This window comes from Arvicola amphibius, chromosome X (assembly GCF_903992535.2).
Source record: "Arvicola amphibius chromosome X, mArvAmp1.2, whole genome shotgun sequence".
Taxonomy (NCBI): Eukaryota; Metazoa; Chordata; class Mammalia; order Rodentia; family Cricetidae; genus Arvicola; species Arvicola amphibius.
Genome location: NC_052065.1, coordinates 115,623,889 through 115,639,567, shown reverse-complemented (window position 1 = coordinate 115,639,567; position 15,679 = coordinate 115,623,889).

The window sequence follows — 15,679 nt, the reverse complement described above, 5'->3', positions numbered from 1 at the left end:
GAAATGAGGGGATCAGAGCAGGAATTAGAATCATATTCAGAATTGAGAGTTAATTGTGCACAAGAGTCTGAATAAGATGTTGATTTAATCCTCCCACCAAACCAGATAGAAGCTAAAAGGCCAGAAAATAAAGCGACATCCTTGAACTCATGAAGCTACAAGATTGCGGCAAACACAGCAAGGACCTGGAGCCAAGGCTGTTTCTCCAGCATTCCTGTTCTTTTAACTATACCACAATAGTCTATGCTGCAAACATGAGGAGCTTAACAGAAAAGTATGCATAAAGAAATGGAGTTCAAGGCCAAAGCCACTTCTGTCCTGGTGTAGTGGAACAAGCATGTAATCCTTGCCCTGGGAAAGGCAGAGCAAGTAGAATAGCCACAAGTACAAGGCCAGCCTGGACCACACAATGAATGCCCATCTCAGTTTCAAACTAAAAGGACCTGACCACAGAGCACCAGGCTCTGATGCTCCTAGGCTCTCTTGAAAAGTTCCTGATAATCAGCTGATGGTGACGGCCAGGCTTTCAGAGCCCAGCCCTGCACGCCCAACACTCTAGCCCTATGCCATCCACTCAGCCTCTGATTTGCAGCATGCTCTTGATGCTCAAGCCCAGTGGCTCTCCATCCATGGATCTCAACCTAACTCATAACAGTAGTAAAATTAGAGCAATGAAAATACATGTATGGTTGACGGTCGCCACAACATGAGGAACTCACTGCAGTAAAGGGTCATAGCATTAGGAAGGTTGAGAACTGCTCTTCTGGTGTCCAGTGTTGTTAAGGGCTACTGTTTTGGAGTCCATTCTCTCTTGACAGGAGGTGAAAAATAATATTGCAAAGCCATTCAGATGTGAGAAAAATAGATTAAAAATAATTTAATGAAGCCAGGCATTGTGGTACCTGCCTGTGGTCCCAGCTACTCAGGAGACAGAGACAAGAGGATCACCGCCCAGGGATTTGAGCAACACTTTTGTAGCAAGATCAACCACCTGGCTGCGGTTGAACCACAAAGTCAGACTTCATCTCAGAAAAGGTGTAATGTCTATTATGCCCAACATTTTAATCAGGATTAATAAGGTCTCTAAGTTTTCCAAGTAGTCATGAACCTGAAATACTTCTCATTGCTTTACCACTTAGCGCTATTGTATCTTATAGGCAGCTCACTCCCTAGCCCCGATCCTCAGATCTGTAAATAGGGACCATCCTTTGTTTCATGGGCATTGACTAAATGACGAGCTAATGTGCGCCAAGAGCTCTTTCGGGCACCTGGCACACGCTAACGTGCCATTGTTACTCATAGCCAGCTGTACCCAGCATAACATCCTGTTTCAGCAGAACATTAGTTATTAGTCAAGTGTTAAAAGGTTCCATTTACTTATTCAGACATTTCATTGTAAATACAAATTAGCAATCTTATCCTGTTCGGATGCAATCCTGAGTGAACATAATGATCAAACTTCCGGGTGATCAAACTCTTGAGAGAGTTGTCTACCGTGGCAAAAGATGGGCTGGGGAAGGCACGGGCACTTTCTGTCTGCCATCTGTACGTGTGACCCACTCCGAAAGCACATGCAGGGTGATGCATGTTCTTACGTGTTTGGTGACCTGCAAAAAATATTAGCCAGCAAATTCGGTGCATTTAAATTTGTAGCTAAATATTGAAAGCTATGAAGAAATTCTTTGGCTTTAAAACAGTAAAACATGGTTAGAAAGGCCTACAGTCTTGAATCTGTAATCTTTCATTGTCAGTGTTTATAAATGGACGCTTTCCCTTTTTTTTTTCTTCCTGGTTACTGAATATTTGGTACACATTGGCTGAAAAAGATGGGTGAAAGTCTCATCATTTAACCTAGGTGAACATTAAGGAACCATAGCCAAGTGTTTGTTTGCTACACGTTAGCACATGGCACTGCAGGGGCTCTCAGTGATCACAGACGCACCGGGAACCCCTGAGTTGAAAGGTGTGGCCAGCATAGCTTAAGTGCCATATGTAGGACTAATCAACCATCAGGTGTTTGGGCCAACCTCTACAATTCCAGCACTCCGGAGACAGAGTCAGGAGGATTGCTGAGAGTTCTATGCCAGCTTGGGCTACACAGTGAAACCCTGTCTTTGAGAAGGCATAGATCCAAAAGAAGACTCATATGAAGCAGGAGCAGCTGGGAGGGCTTCTGCGTGCCTTCCTGGCAAGCCATGAATCACCATTTCCAAAAGCTGTAAAGCGGAACAGCGCCCTCTGGCGTTGTATACTATAATGGTCTTGCCCATACTTACGAAACGGGAAGAGCTTCTAGATAAACAGATAAAAAAGGGATTGCTTGCAATTTGTGCCAAGCAGCCCAGAGTTGTTCACAAATGTGCTTGATAGATAGAGGTGCCCCCTTCATCTGTCTGGGTTTGTTGCCATCTCCCGAGTGCTCAGACTTGATAGCTTATCCGTGTGTCCAGAGAAGAACATCCACTTAGGCATCCCAGACATCAGGTTATACCTCTGGACTTCTCAGAGACCTTTCCTAGCCCCTGTATTGATGCCTGTCCAACCAGACATACAATCTGAGAGTGACGACTTGTTCCAGGAAAAAGGACAGATAGGGAGTGGCTCAACAATTTCTTTTGAAACTCCTTTGGCCTTAGCAGTTTTTCTTTGACCTGACCCCTTAAAGAAATAGTCTCAATAGGAAGCAGGAACATAGCCAGCTTCAGAGAGAGGCCGAAACTACTTCATCATGGTCTATGCAGACTGGGCCACAGGACTCCTTCCCCCTCAAACATAATTTCTTCCCAGATACCCACTCATTTGACATATGAGGGCCCGATACCTGCCTTCTGTGACTGTCAGACATTTTGTATAGAAAGATCGATCCTGTGTGCCCTACCTGACATGAGCCAGCCATCACCATTTTTTGGTGGGAGGTTTTTTCCTCATATTTCTGCAGCCAGCTCCTTTAAGCTTGATGGAGAGCAAGATTCTGTCTTTAGAACTAGCCAAATCAAGACCATCCAGGCTCTTACCATTCCCTTCTCAGGGATCAAATAACCTAGCATTTAAAAAATAAATAAGTATTTGTGAAAAAAGAAAACAAATTTAGAATACGTAATGATGATAATATTGGCTCAAAAAATACTGGCTAGGATATGTATTCTTCTCTGATTAGTTTAATGATATATTTTATTTGTAAACCATCAGAAAACTATAGGTTCATAAAGGAAAACCTAAAAATCACTTTTAACACCAAATCACAGAAATAGCTACCATTAACTACGTAGTTTCTCTAGTGCTGTTTTCCAAGGTATAAAAAAATATGTTTGTGGCTGTGTTGTATATACAAATATGCTTCCTTTGTTTCTTATGTTGTTTCTTATGTAAAATTATGAATATTTCCTCAATTAAATGTTCTCAAAACACATGATTTATCTAACTACTATACTATATAACAATAGAAACATATTCCATAACCTATACAGTCTAAACTCTACTCCTCTTAACAGATTTCCAAATGTGAAAACACTATTCTCTCATTTAGAAAGAAAGAAAAAAAAAACAGAAAATATGTTCCATAGAGGACAAAAGCCAAATTCTTATTCTGACAAAATTTTACAAGTTTGTTTTCAGCACGACTGCTCTTAGAGCCTTATTATGCCATTGTGTGTAAAATTTACATAGATTTCCAAGGAGATATGGCATGCACGATTTCCTGTCTGTGGCGCAAAACATTAAACCAAATGTGAGGACATACTGCCCTCTGGTGGTCATTTAGTATGTTTTCTCTCTCTTTTTGTGTGTGTGTGTGTATCTACGTCTCTCTATATCTCTCTCTCTACCTATCTCTTCTTTTGTATACACCTGATGTTTTCCTTAGAAAAGATTCTTAAGAAACTATTGAACAAATAGTAGACTTCTGGGGCTTGATAAGTTGCTTTATTTATAGAGTAGTTGTTAGCATTCACAAAGCCCTGTGTTTCTGTTTCATACCCGAGGTCATTCTTGGAAGCATACAGTTTCAGGACAGCATAGTATACATAAAACTCTGCTTCAAAACGAAAGGAAACATGAATAGAGTTTTGATTCTGCACTCTGAATCTCAAAACTCAGAACAACAAGCTTATTTACACTCAGGCCAGCATTATCTGCTTAAGCTGGAGGATCTTTTTTAAATTTAAAAGCGAAAGGTCACAATGTTTTCAATTTTTTAACTGCTCTACTATGGGGGTTTCCATAGATAAACTGCACCATTTCCCCTGTTATTAAAATCTCACACTGGTATGGCATAATGTTACAATTAATGAACGAATGTTGCTAATATAATTAAACTTTATAATCTTCAAATTTTATTAATTTTGAGCTAATGTCCCTTTCTTTTGCAGGGTTTTATCCAGGATGCCTCAGGATGTTTAGCCATCCATAATATCTATCCTCTTAGGCTTCTTATACTTGGCTGCTTGTTTCTCAGACATCTCCTATTTTTTGTTTGTCTGATTGTTTTAGTTCTTGCGGGTTTGTTTTTTCACCTCAACAGTTTTGTGAGGTTGTTTTGTTTGCCTTTGCATTTTGATTTTCAGACAAGGTTTTACTCTCTCATTCAGGCTGGCCTCGAACTTGGAGAACTCCTGCCTCTACCTGTTTATTGTTGACATCCAAGGCATATATCCTCATGCTGGCTTACTTTAAACAGTTTTGAATCATTAGGTGGATTATATGCTACATCCCTTAACTAAGATGTGTCCGGCATTTGCCTGATGGTTAAAATGTTTTTGTCAGGGAGTACTCAGAGACCAAGCACTGTTCTCAATGCATCATATCAAGAGTATAATATGGGCACAGTGTTGACACTGGCAAGTAAAAGGTGGAATTCAGAATCCTCTTTAGGTTGTAGAGAAAGATAGGCATGAAAAGAAGTCAATGACCACAGGGATAGCCACTTTTAATAGAAAAAAATGCTTTGATGTCTGTTTTTAAAACCCACTGAGTTGTCTTAGGGTTGTACAAGTATGGGTAGCAGGTTATTTACTGGAGCACAGGCAAATTGATAATGGCTACAACTAAAGGGAATGACAGTCATTCTCCCAGCAACCCTTAACTACCAACAGCTGCTGGAGTGTCCTCAGGAAGTGCCATCCTACACACGACAGAATACTACAGGGCCCAACTGAGTGCAAGTGTCCACAACCACTGCACATTCACGGTTGCAATGACCATGTTCTATGGAGTTCAAGTTGTTAAAATGCATTAGGGCTATAAAGATGGCTCAGTGAGTATAGATGCTCACTTTCAGGCCTCACAACCTAACTGCAGTCCACAGGACACACGTGGAGGAAGAACAGAGCTGATGGCCAAAAGTTGTTCTTTAACCTCACGCACTCTAATACACATTGTGCATTGACACACACACACACACACGCACGCACAAACACAACAAATGATTGCATGGAAAAAGACAATGTACTTATAGTTTGTGTACTATAGGTGAAATTTCCAGGTGACTTTGCAAAATTTTAAAATATAACAACCTCAGCGAAAAACTGCCTACCCTCTGAAGCCTATCAAAATTGCCAAGGGCAAGATAGCAAATAAAGAAATACTAAGTCAATCTATTAAATCTGGGTGAGAACAAAAGAAATCTATGCAGCTGAGCCATGAGCTTCCTCTACCCTCCCCCAGCTGAGTCTGAATGAATGCATGCATTTTACATATACACGATAATAAAAAATAATTTTAATAAATAAAAAAAAACTCCGTTCAGGTCAGTTTGGTGGAATGCAGGCTACCTCCCTTAGTCCCCAGTCTAGGGCGATCACCAAGAGGGATAAGCCATCTGCCTGTACCACTATTGCCCTACAACTGACAAGCTCCTGGTGACCACAAGTGTGAGAAAAAAAGATGGTGAAATGTGTCTTTCTTCCATCAGGCTTCATCACAGAGAAGAAACGCTACTGGTCCTCCAGACGCCCTTGACCCAGGTCACTCATAGGCAGAACTCCAGTCGTGGGAGACCCAAGGTGAGAAAATCACAGGTTACTGCCCTTTCTAACTGAAATTACTTGCATGGCTCTAGAACCCAAAAGTGCAGCCTTATTTGTGGCTGAATAATAACACTAACTATCCTGGTCACAAACCATGAGCAGAAACCCAAGAAAAGCAGAGCAGTGTCTCAACACCCAGTTGGGGAGCGATGACTCTTAGATAAGCTTTTAATTCAGCAACGGGGGTAGACCTTAAAACACAGATTTCCAAAGCTCTTCCTAAAGAAGCTGGCTTTATCCAAACAGACTGTAGTAACGCTCAGTAACAAGGCATATTTGGTGGTAAACAATTAAGAAGCTGTTGAGAAGTCTGTTAATTAAGAGCCACAGATAAATGACTTTCCTGAGGAAAGCCAAGGAAAGAGACAATGATGAGGAGCACCCTTGAGATCTCAGCAAACTTCAGAGACTTGCCTCAAATACTACAAGTTGGAAGAGGACCAGATTTAATTGGATCTGACTGTTGAACAATTGGTGCCCCAGGACATGTTCAAAAACAATAAAGCAATCCCTGCCCAGCACGCGGCAAAGCCTAGCATCTGGGTGTGATTGCAGCAAAAGCAAGAGAAAGTCACAGCCAGCTCTGAGGAAGCCACTGCCATCCCGCAGTGCTGGTGCAGGGGCTGGAGGCTGTGATTTCTGCATATCAATGTGAAGGCTTCACACTGAGGCAGAACTCGGCCTCGCTGTAATAGTTTAATTAAACCACAAAACAGGAAAAGTAACAGCAAAAGTAAGCCTTGGAGAGGGGGAGACAGAAATCAATATCTAGTTGATATAATATATTACCTGGCATGCCCAATTTTCAACAAAAAGAATTAGGAGACAAGGAGAGAAACAGAAAGGAAATCACAACATGCAGGAGACAAAGCAAGCACCTAGAAACCACGAGGGCACTCCAGGGTTGGATTAGGCCAAGACAGCAAAGCTTAGAAACCAAGCACAAGGAAGGAAAAGAGAATCAGAGAAGCCTGCCCAAATCCTCTTCCTAGTAAAGGCAATGGGAAAACTACCAAACAATTCCAAATCAATGTTCTCCCAAGAATAAACCAAGGCTTTACAATGATCTTAGGTTGATTTAGCCAAACCAAATGGTGGAGGATCTCAATAAGGATAGTGATATTTGTGATGCTGTGTCTTGCCCAGGTGCGACCCTGTACATTCTGGCTCCAAAGTTGTTCTGAGAACTCATAGTCTACACCCACAGTGACAATTAAAACCCTGGAAGGCAGTAAGGAGCAGAAAGGGGCTGGACTTCCTTGGGGAATGATTCCCACAGCACTGCCATTACTTGACCAGACTGGTGTTGCCTTGGAACAGTCCCTTTGGAAGGTTGTGTGTGCATAATGGGACTCAGGGCTCCCTCGGTGTGAAAAGCCCTTTGTCTAGGAGTATTTGTCAAAAACAAGTCCATGGGACCCTCTTTGCTGCTCCATGAAGCACTTCAAACTGAAAGTAGATTAATGAAAAGATCTTTGAAATTAAATCTGGAAAATAAAATCTCCATAGAAGTTTTTTTTAAAAAAAAAAAAAAACTTTATTTTAGCAAGGGAGCCCAAGCAAATCAATGAGAGAGCCCTTCCACGAGGTGCTGTGATAACTGGACCATCAAATTCAAAGGAAGGATGCTTGCTCTTGCATTTCTTTCTAAAAGTTTTGTATTTCGTGTTACTGACATTTAATGATTTGATGTACTTGCAGCTAATTTGTTGTGTACAGTGTGGAAGATGTTTGTTAAGAAATTCTCACACAGCTAAAACAGGATACCACTGATGGAGTAATTTACGAAGGACAGAAGTTTATTTCCTCACACTTTAGAAGTCTAGAAAGTCCAAAATTGAGGAATTACCTATGGTGTGAGGAGGGACATTTTACTTTGTCACCCATGGCAGAAATCTAAAGGGCAAGAGAGATCAAGAGATCAAACTTGTAGCCTTAAGTCCTTTTATAATTGTCATTAATCCAATTTAAGGACACCATCCTCATGACATAAGGTCCCACTCCCAGCACCGTTGTCCTGGGGATTAAATTCTCATCACATGCTTTTGAGGGAGCACATTTAAACAAATGACTTCTCACTTGATAATTTGGGAGCAACATACGAAATGTCAGGGAAATGAAGCAACGTCCTGCTCAGATAGGGCAAGCTACGTAAAGGATTTTCAACCACAAACTAATCAATTAATAGACCAGTCATCTGGTCGTGATTGTACTGGATCCCCTCCACAAATAAATGTTACGCACACTGGGCAGATCACATCCATTTCCTGCTCACAGCCTCAGGTTCATTCATACACGCATACAGAAATGTTGTATGCCAACCCCACGTATAGGTGTTTGGAGTTAATGTCACACTTTAGTGTAAGATTTGATGCTTTACTTAGAGATGTGGCCTTGACCATGTTGGAAAGCTTCCTTAACCTGTTCTCAGCCGTGAAACATAGACAATGTAATAGCCAAACCTACGGGGTGTTCGTGAGGGTTGAGTGACAGACAGTTCATGTAAAGCGGTTAGCATAGTACCTATCCAAGAGTCAGTATTAGGATGGCAACTTTGTTCCAGCCCTCCACCCACTGGTAGGACCTGAAAAATTAACCACCTTTTATCAACAACTAGGCCCATAGGTGGAAAACTGCCAACTCTCAGGCATCACTCCTGTCTTAAAGATTCTGAATATCCCTACAGCAGATGGTACCCCTGGCTTTTAACTCATTGCATCCTGGTGGGCTTCTTCCTCTCATTTGTCAGGGCTTCATGACCTGAGCCAAGCCGAAGTGTCAGAGGGAATGGCAAACCACGCTCTCTGTGCTGATAAACATCCCATCTCTCCCCACGTTCCTCCGTCAAAATATTGTAATGCATGTCTCTGAAGTCCAAGATAAATCATTTGAGAACTGCTGTTAAGATTGTCTGCAAACAAGTTCACCTCCACCAGAGGAAATAATTAAAATCTCACATACTTCCTTGGAGCAATATTCTTTTACATTTGATTCAGTTGAATGGCCATGATGAGAATTCCTTATAGCTTGATAGCTTTCAAAGAAATTTTATATTAGTCGCTTGGAAGGCTAAAACCAGCTGTGGGAGTGGGAGGGTGGGACTCATTCAGTAACTCTGCAACTGCCATAAACAGATGTCTCGAACCTCCTGACTGCTCTCTGTTGTTTTTCTCAGGTACCCTAGCGCCTTTGAGAGCTCTATACACTCATCACTCCCACCAGCTGGAAAGCAATCTTTTCCTCTTCCACCCAAAGTTTTCTTTGCCCCTGCTTAGGAAACTTTAGCCCCTTTCTGAGTAATCTGTATCCAGGCCCCAGGGGAGGTAGCCCTGCTGGATTTTTGATGATGTCTTTGCTCTTCCTGTTCATCACCACTTGCAAACGGCACTGCATCCCTCTCTGTCTTTGATCGTTGTCAGTCTGACTCATTTGTCAATTTTCAATCTTGAGTTATCACTCCCCACCCAGGTGCTTATTAGAAGCTACCAATATCTTTCCATCTCGTCCATCTTCTCAGCCTCTGCATCTACCACGCAGAAGGTCATATTTCTCTATTCCAATTTCTGTTAATGGCCTTAACAACACTTAATGGGAACAGAAAAGAACTTCACCTTTCAGAAGGTGGCGATCAACTTTCAACAAGTTCCCCATTAATTCTGACTGTGTTTCCAAGGATTAATCGAACAGGGCTGTTGACGTCTACTACCCTGGGGCTGCTTCATAACACGAAATGTCCTGCTGGATTCTATCTGCTGAGAGCCACTTAGAGGGTGGAAAGTTATATTTAGTCATAATCATTCTGCTTGACAAATGACCTTAGGGGGCCAGTCATGTCCCAAGAACATTAGCTGAATGGCACCCCAGAGTTAATGTACTGTTTCTTTTTCTCAAAAGTACAGATAAGTTGACCAAAATTCAGCAGTATCATGCCCTAGTTCTTACATCTCCGAAGGAGATGAAGCAAGAAAAAAAAAAAAGGGTGCTAGATTTGCAATTCTTACTGCGTTGATGGTGGCCGGCTGGAAAATTCTAGCTGGGTATGCGTGGAGCCTTACTGAGAAGCCCCTTGGCTCTTGCAAGCCGGATTATGGGACCACACTAGTTACAGCACTTTAGAAGGCACACATTCTGCGTTTACTCTCCCAGCATCTACCCATTAACACAAGTGTCCCTACCAAAACCATAAAGTAGAGATCAATGAAGACAAGTATTGGTCATGTCAGACCTCTTGCAAGTCTATGGAAGAAGCAAGCTGAGACAGAGTAGATGGCCTAAAGTTACAGACCGAGAGGGAGAGATCAGTGGGACAGACAAATACATAACCATGTTAGGAGGCAGCAGAAGAATAACTATTAATGGGTAGATACAGCATGCCTCAAGGACACAAAAGAGAAGTTCCAGCTCTGGGCTTGGAAGATTAAGATGGATCTCTTTGAGAAAGTAGTTTAAAAAAAAACGTGTAAAGAGACAAACTAACTAATGGTAGGCTCATCTGAATCCTCTTCCCAACTAGGCCTTAACCTGGACTTCCATGTCTGTCTCTGCAGTACCACATTTTCACAAGATCTTAACTGACTTCCCGAGGCTCCATTTCTCATCACGTTCTTCATCCTTTATAGTCCACAAGGGACGATGAGCACCCTGGCCTGTCTTCAGGAAGAATCACATTATGCCAGTTTGAGCAAAGTGGCCCCTCACCCCTAATTTTTACTCCTAATAACTGTTAATTCACTGACGGTCTCCCTATTCTTTGGCTATATACTATACCCTCATATTTCCTCATTGTACTTGACGTTGAGCTCAATCCTCACCTACTACAAAACATTGTATTTCTCCTTATACCGGACACAATTGTCGCACAGAAAGTCTGCCTTCCTATCTTTAATATGTCTTTACAAATAAAACATTTTCCTTTAGTACACTGATCTTATTCTCTGAAGCATGCCAAATAGGTACATGAGCAAAAGTAGCTGGAAGGGAAGAATGTTCTAAGCATGGGAGAGCCACATAATCATCAAGTCAGAGGGAAGGAAGATAAAGAGGGAGAAACAGAAGGCCAAGCCACAAGAGGTTCTCTACATACATCAGCTTCCCAGACACCAACTGGGCAAAGATTGGCAGGTTAATTTCACCCATATGCCTACTCATAAAAATTCCATTATCTCTTACAGGATGGATAGAAGCATTTCCAGTCTCCAGGGAAACAGCAGATGTGATGGCTCAGGGTCATGGAGCTCGTGTCGTCAGAAGCTCTCAGCATCTCCTGGACAATGGGACTCATCAAACAACAACTAACCAAGCCCTCCACTGAACTCAGGTTATCTTGGCCCTCACCTCAGGATCACCTCACGTTCCCCTACGGGCCTGAGCCCTTTTGAGTTGCTTTATGGCAGGCCCTTTCTCCTTAACCATCACCTCCCAGTTCAAACTCCTCCACTGGAGGGGTACCTACCCTACCTCTCCCTCTTAAGGTCCCTTCTCCATTCACACGCTGACAATTGTCTTCCTGCCACCACACTAGTGGACCCTAATGCCCCTAAACCTGCCCTGCTCTCCCCAGAGGACAGAATTGTTGGGGCAGCTGGCCCAATCCCTGCGTTCAGGGGCGTGGCTGCCCCAGGGAAGTAGGATACCCTTAAATAGGATGGGGCGCCAGAAGGAGCCCGTTTTGCTCTCCCCCGCGTACCTTCTGCTCCGCTGGACCCTTGGTTCTGTAAGTTCCCTTATTTCCCCTTGTATTAAAACTGATTAATTATAAAAGGACTATCGTGGTTATTCCCTAACCCCTACAACCGCTGGTACCGCCGGCACTTGCCGGTACATTTGCCGGTACACAGAATACTCCTCAAACAGTTAACTCCTAGTCTCCCAAACCTCAATGGACAGGACCTCACACGGTAATCCCCACCACCCCCTCTGCTGCCAAGCTCTTGGGACACTCATGTTGGTACCATCTCTCCAGGCTCAAGCAGGTGCCTACTCAAGATACTTGGTCTGTCCAGTAGACAGGACCTTCCACCCTCCAGTTTTCCAGGATGCCACAATGAAGGGCCTACCTGTTCCTCATTGTGGCACACTCATCTTTAATGATAACATTTTTTTCCCTAGACACCTGCCTTCTCACCTCCCCCAAGGAACAGATGCCGGTGTCTCCGAAATGACAGCTGACAGGATGCCTTTCCAGCCACACCTCTTGCTGAACTTGGACACCTAGCTCTTCCCTTCCCCACGCCACCCCGTGCCCGCAGGAAGTAGCCAGATTTGAGTCTACGCCCTTTTTTCCAAAGAGAGCCTAAATGTTTGTCATAATTATCGCTCCAATTTTCTGTCACCCCTATAGCCAAAGAGTCTGGAATGTCAGGTTGGGAGCATAGGCCCCAGCCCCTCTCATCTATCCCAGCCCCCAGGCCTGGTCGGGACTCCAAATCCCAGCAGGCCAGGTCCTGATCCCTCCCTGGGGGTGGGATCAGGATCCCTTTTTTCCCCCAGGGTATTTAAATGAGTTCCCAAAAGAATGTGGTCTCCATTTCTTCCTTCTGGTGGCTTCCCGGTTCCCCCTCGGGGCTACCTGAGAGCACAAAACTTCCATTAAACCTGGATATTTTTTAATTTTGCTTGTTTTAATTCGGCTTGATTGGGAATTTTGCATCAGCAGGGAGCTCGCGTAAGGAAATATTCCTAACAGTCCCCGACTTTAAGATGTTTAGGATTTGTCTGGAATGTTTTGAGTAGAGACATAAAAGGTATCAGAAGTCTAAAAGACACGGTGTTAGGGATCTCAGATATCTGTATGGTTTTGATATTTTCAGGTAGCCATGGCATCTGAATAAGCCCTAGTGAGTAAAGAAAGGCTTTGTGAAAGAATGGGTATTAATCAAAGACTCAGGCTCCACCAGTTACCTCTGTGACCCCTTGTTTCATTGAATCAATGGTCATTCATTGTTAATCACAAGCCACTAGCAAGCTTGCTAGCATCCTTGCCAGTACTGAAGGATGCTGACTTTCAGTGGCTCCACCAAATAAGGAAAAAAAAATAAATGTAATTCCTTATAAAAAAAAATGACCATGGATAAAAAGCAGTGTAGGCTTCAGGCAAGCTAAGAGTCCATTCCAAAAAAAGGAAAAGCACAATATATCCTCAAATACCTCCTATTGCTTCTCCATGGTGGTAGCACATCCTTAACACTATCAGCATTATGTCTTTCCAAGTACACTCTTGTTCTTCCCCCATGCAGATGTGGAAATTATTCTCCCAAGCCCCCAAGCATGCACTATCCTGTAAGTGTTTCAATCAAATGAAAAGAATACAAGTTTCTTCAAACCAATTCCAAACCCAGGCTTTGTCTACTTCCTATTCTTCAAATGCTCCCTGTGGGAACCATGTGGCCAATGAACAGAAATCTAAGCAACAGGTAAAGGGCTCACATAGATCTTTTAGTCAAGGTTCCTTCTGAACTCCTACATGACACCTAGCATAAACTGCCAATGACTGTAAATCTAGCTCCATCTTACTATGGCTTCACGAGGAAAATGAAATGAGCATTTCTCATATGTCCCCACCCAATACATAGAAGTGTGCAATATAATAATGATTTGCTGTCTGCAGACACAAAGGTTAGGTGTCATCTAGTAGATGACACCAAAATCTGAGCACTTTACTATTGTATATCTTTGTACCACATGCACGCTTAGTGTTATATGAGGCCAGAAGAGAGTGTCAGCTGTGAGCTGCTGTGTGGGTGCTGGGAATCAAACCTTGGTCCTCTAAAAGAGCAGCCGGTGCTCTTAACCACTGAGTCATACCTCCAGCCCCACTTGCTGCTCTTGCAGAGGACCCAGGTTCCGTTTCTGGAACCTATATCAGATGGCTCACATTGCTTGTAACTCCAGTTCAGGAGATCAGACGCCCTCTTCTGGCCTCTGTGGACACCAGGTCTACATGTGGCACAAACATGCACATGCAGGCACTCATACATACACACACAAAATAGAAACAAAAACCCCTTTAAAGTATATGTTTTTACAATAGCGCCAAAGAAAATGAAGTCCTTACATATGCAAAATTAAACAGGAACTGCATCCTGAATAAATCTTTAAATGTGAATAAAACAATCTTTTTTGAAGTAATTGGAAAGATACACTTTAGAAGATTCAACATAATAAAAAATGTCAATTCTCCTCTAAAATTACTTGTAGGGTATGGCAATCCCCATAAAAAAATCTGCAAGACAGCTTGTAGACACAAATGGACTTTTTCTAAATTTTATTTAAGAAGGAGAAGACCTTCTAACAGCTAAAGCAATTTTGAGAAAAGCAAAATGAAGAGTTACCCCTACTCAATACTGTCTACCCAATATTGAAGGTTACTCTATAAGCACAGCAATCAAGAACATACAATATTGGCAGAAGGGTAGACACACAGATCAATAGAAAACTAAATAAAGATGCCAGAAAAAACCCACACACATACATCCACCTGATTTTTGACACAGTGACCAAACTATTTCAAAGGAAGAGGAGAACACCTTAAATAAATGGTAGTAGAGCCAGTGAAAATTCACTTTAATATTTCAAAATGGATCATGAACTTCAAATGTAAGATATGAAATTAGAAAACTTTTTTGAATGGGAGAAATTATTCAGGGTTCAGGGATACGTTGCACTTGATACCAAAAGTGCAATCCATGAAATTTGGTGAGATTTCAACAAAATAAAAATACCATTGCTCTGAAAAAATGGTATTATGGCAAAGCTAAAGAATAAGAGACAATATTTGCAGAGTGCATAGCTCATAAAGGATGTTATTTAATATATACAAGTACCTCATAAAACCCAATAGTTTCAAAGATAACAATGAAATAATAGGCATTTGATGCATGTGTTAGCCAGTTTTTCACCAGTGTGGCAAATACCCGAGAGTAACTATTTCAAATAGAAAACAAGTTCCTTTTGTTTACAGTTTCATAGACTTACAGTCCAGGGCCATTTGGATATATTATTTCTGAACTTGCCATGAGGCAGGACACCCTCACTAAGAGCATATGGGAGAACCAAGTTGCTTACTTTATGGCGTCCAGGAAACAAAAAGGCACAAAGGGACAAAGGGCAGGACCTTCCCAGGACGTACCTTCAGTACCCTTTTTCCCTGCAAGGAGTCCCTACTTCCAAGTCTCTACAACTCCCAGTAATGCCATCACATTATGAATCTTTAATTGGATGAATCCACTGATTAAGAGCCCAATGACAGGATCCAATGGCATCCCTTCAAATTCCACATTTCGACACTACTACATTGGAATCCAAGCCACACATGAGAATTTGTGAGGACATCTCATATCTAGACCTTCTGAAAATGAACAAACATTGCACTAATACATAGATGAAAAAAGGTACATGAGAACATGCTCAGAGTCATTAACTACTAGTTAAATAAAAATAAAACAAAATCATAAGAGCTGAAAATTTAAAAATAGTAGTGATGCCAAACTCCAAGAAAATGTGAAAAACTGAATCACACATATATTATAGATGGCAATGTAAAATTATTTGGCTCCTATGGAAAAGCTTGGTAGTTTTTCAAATGTCAAATCTAGTTTCTGTGTGGTCCATTGTTATATTAATGAGCCGAATACATTCTGTATATTGGCCCCCTGTTG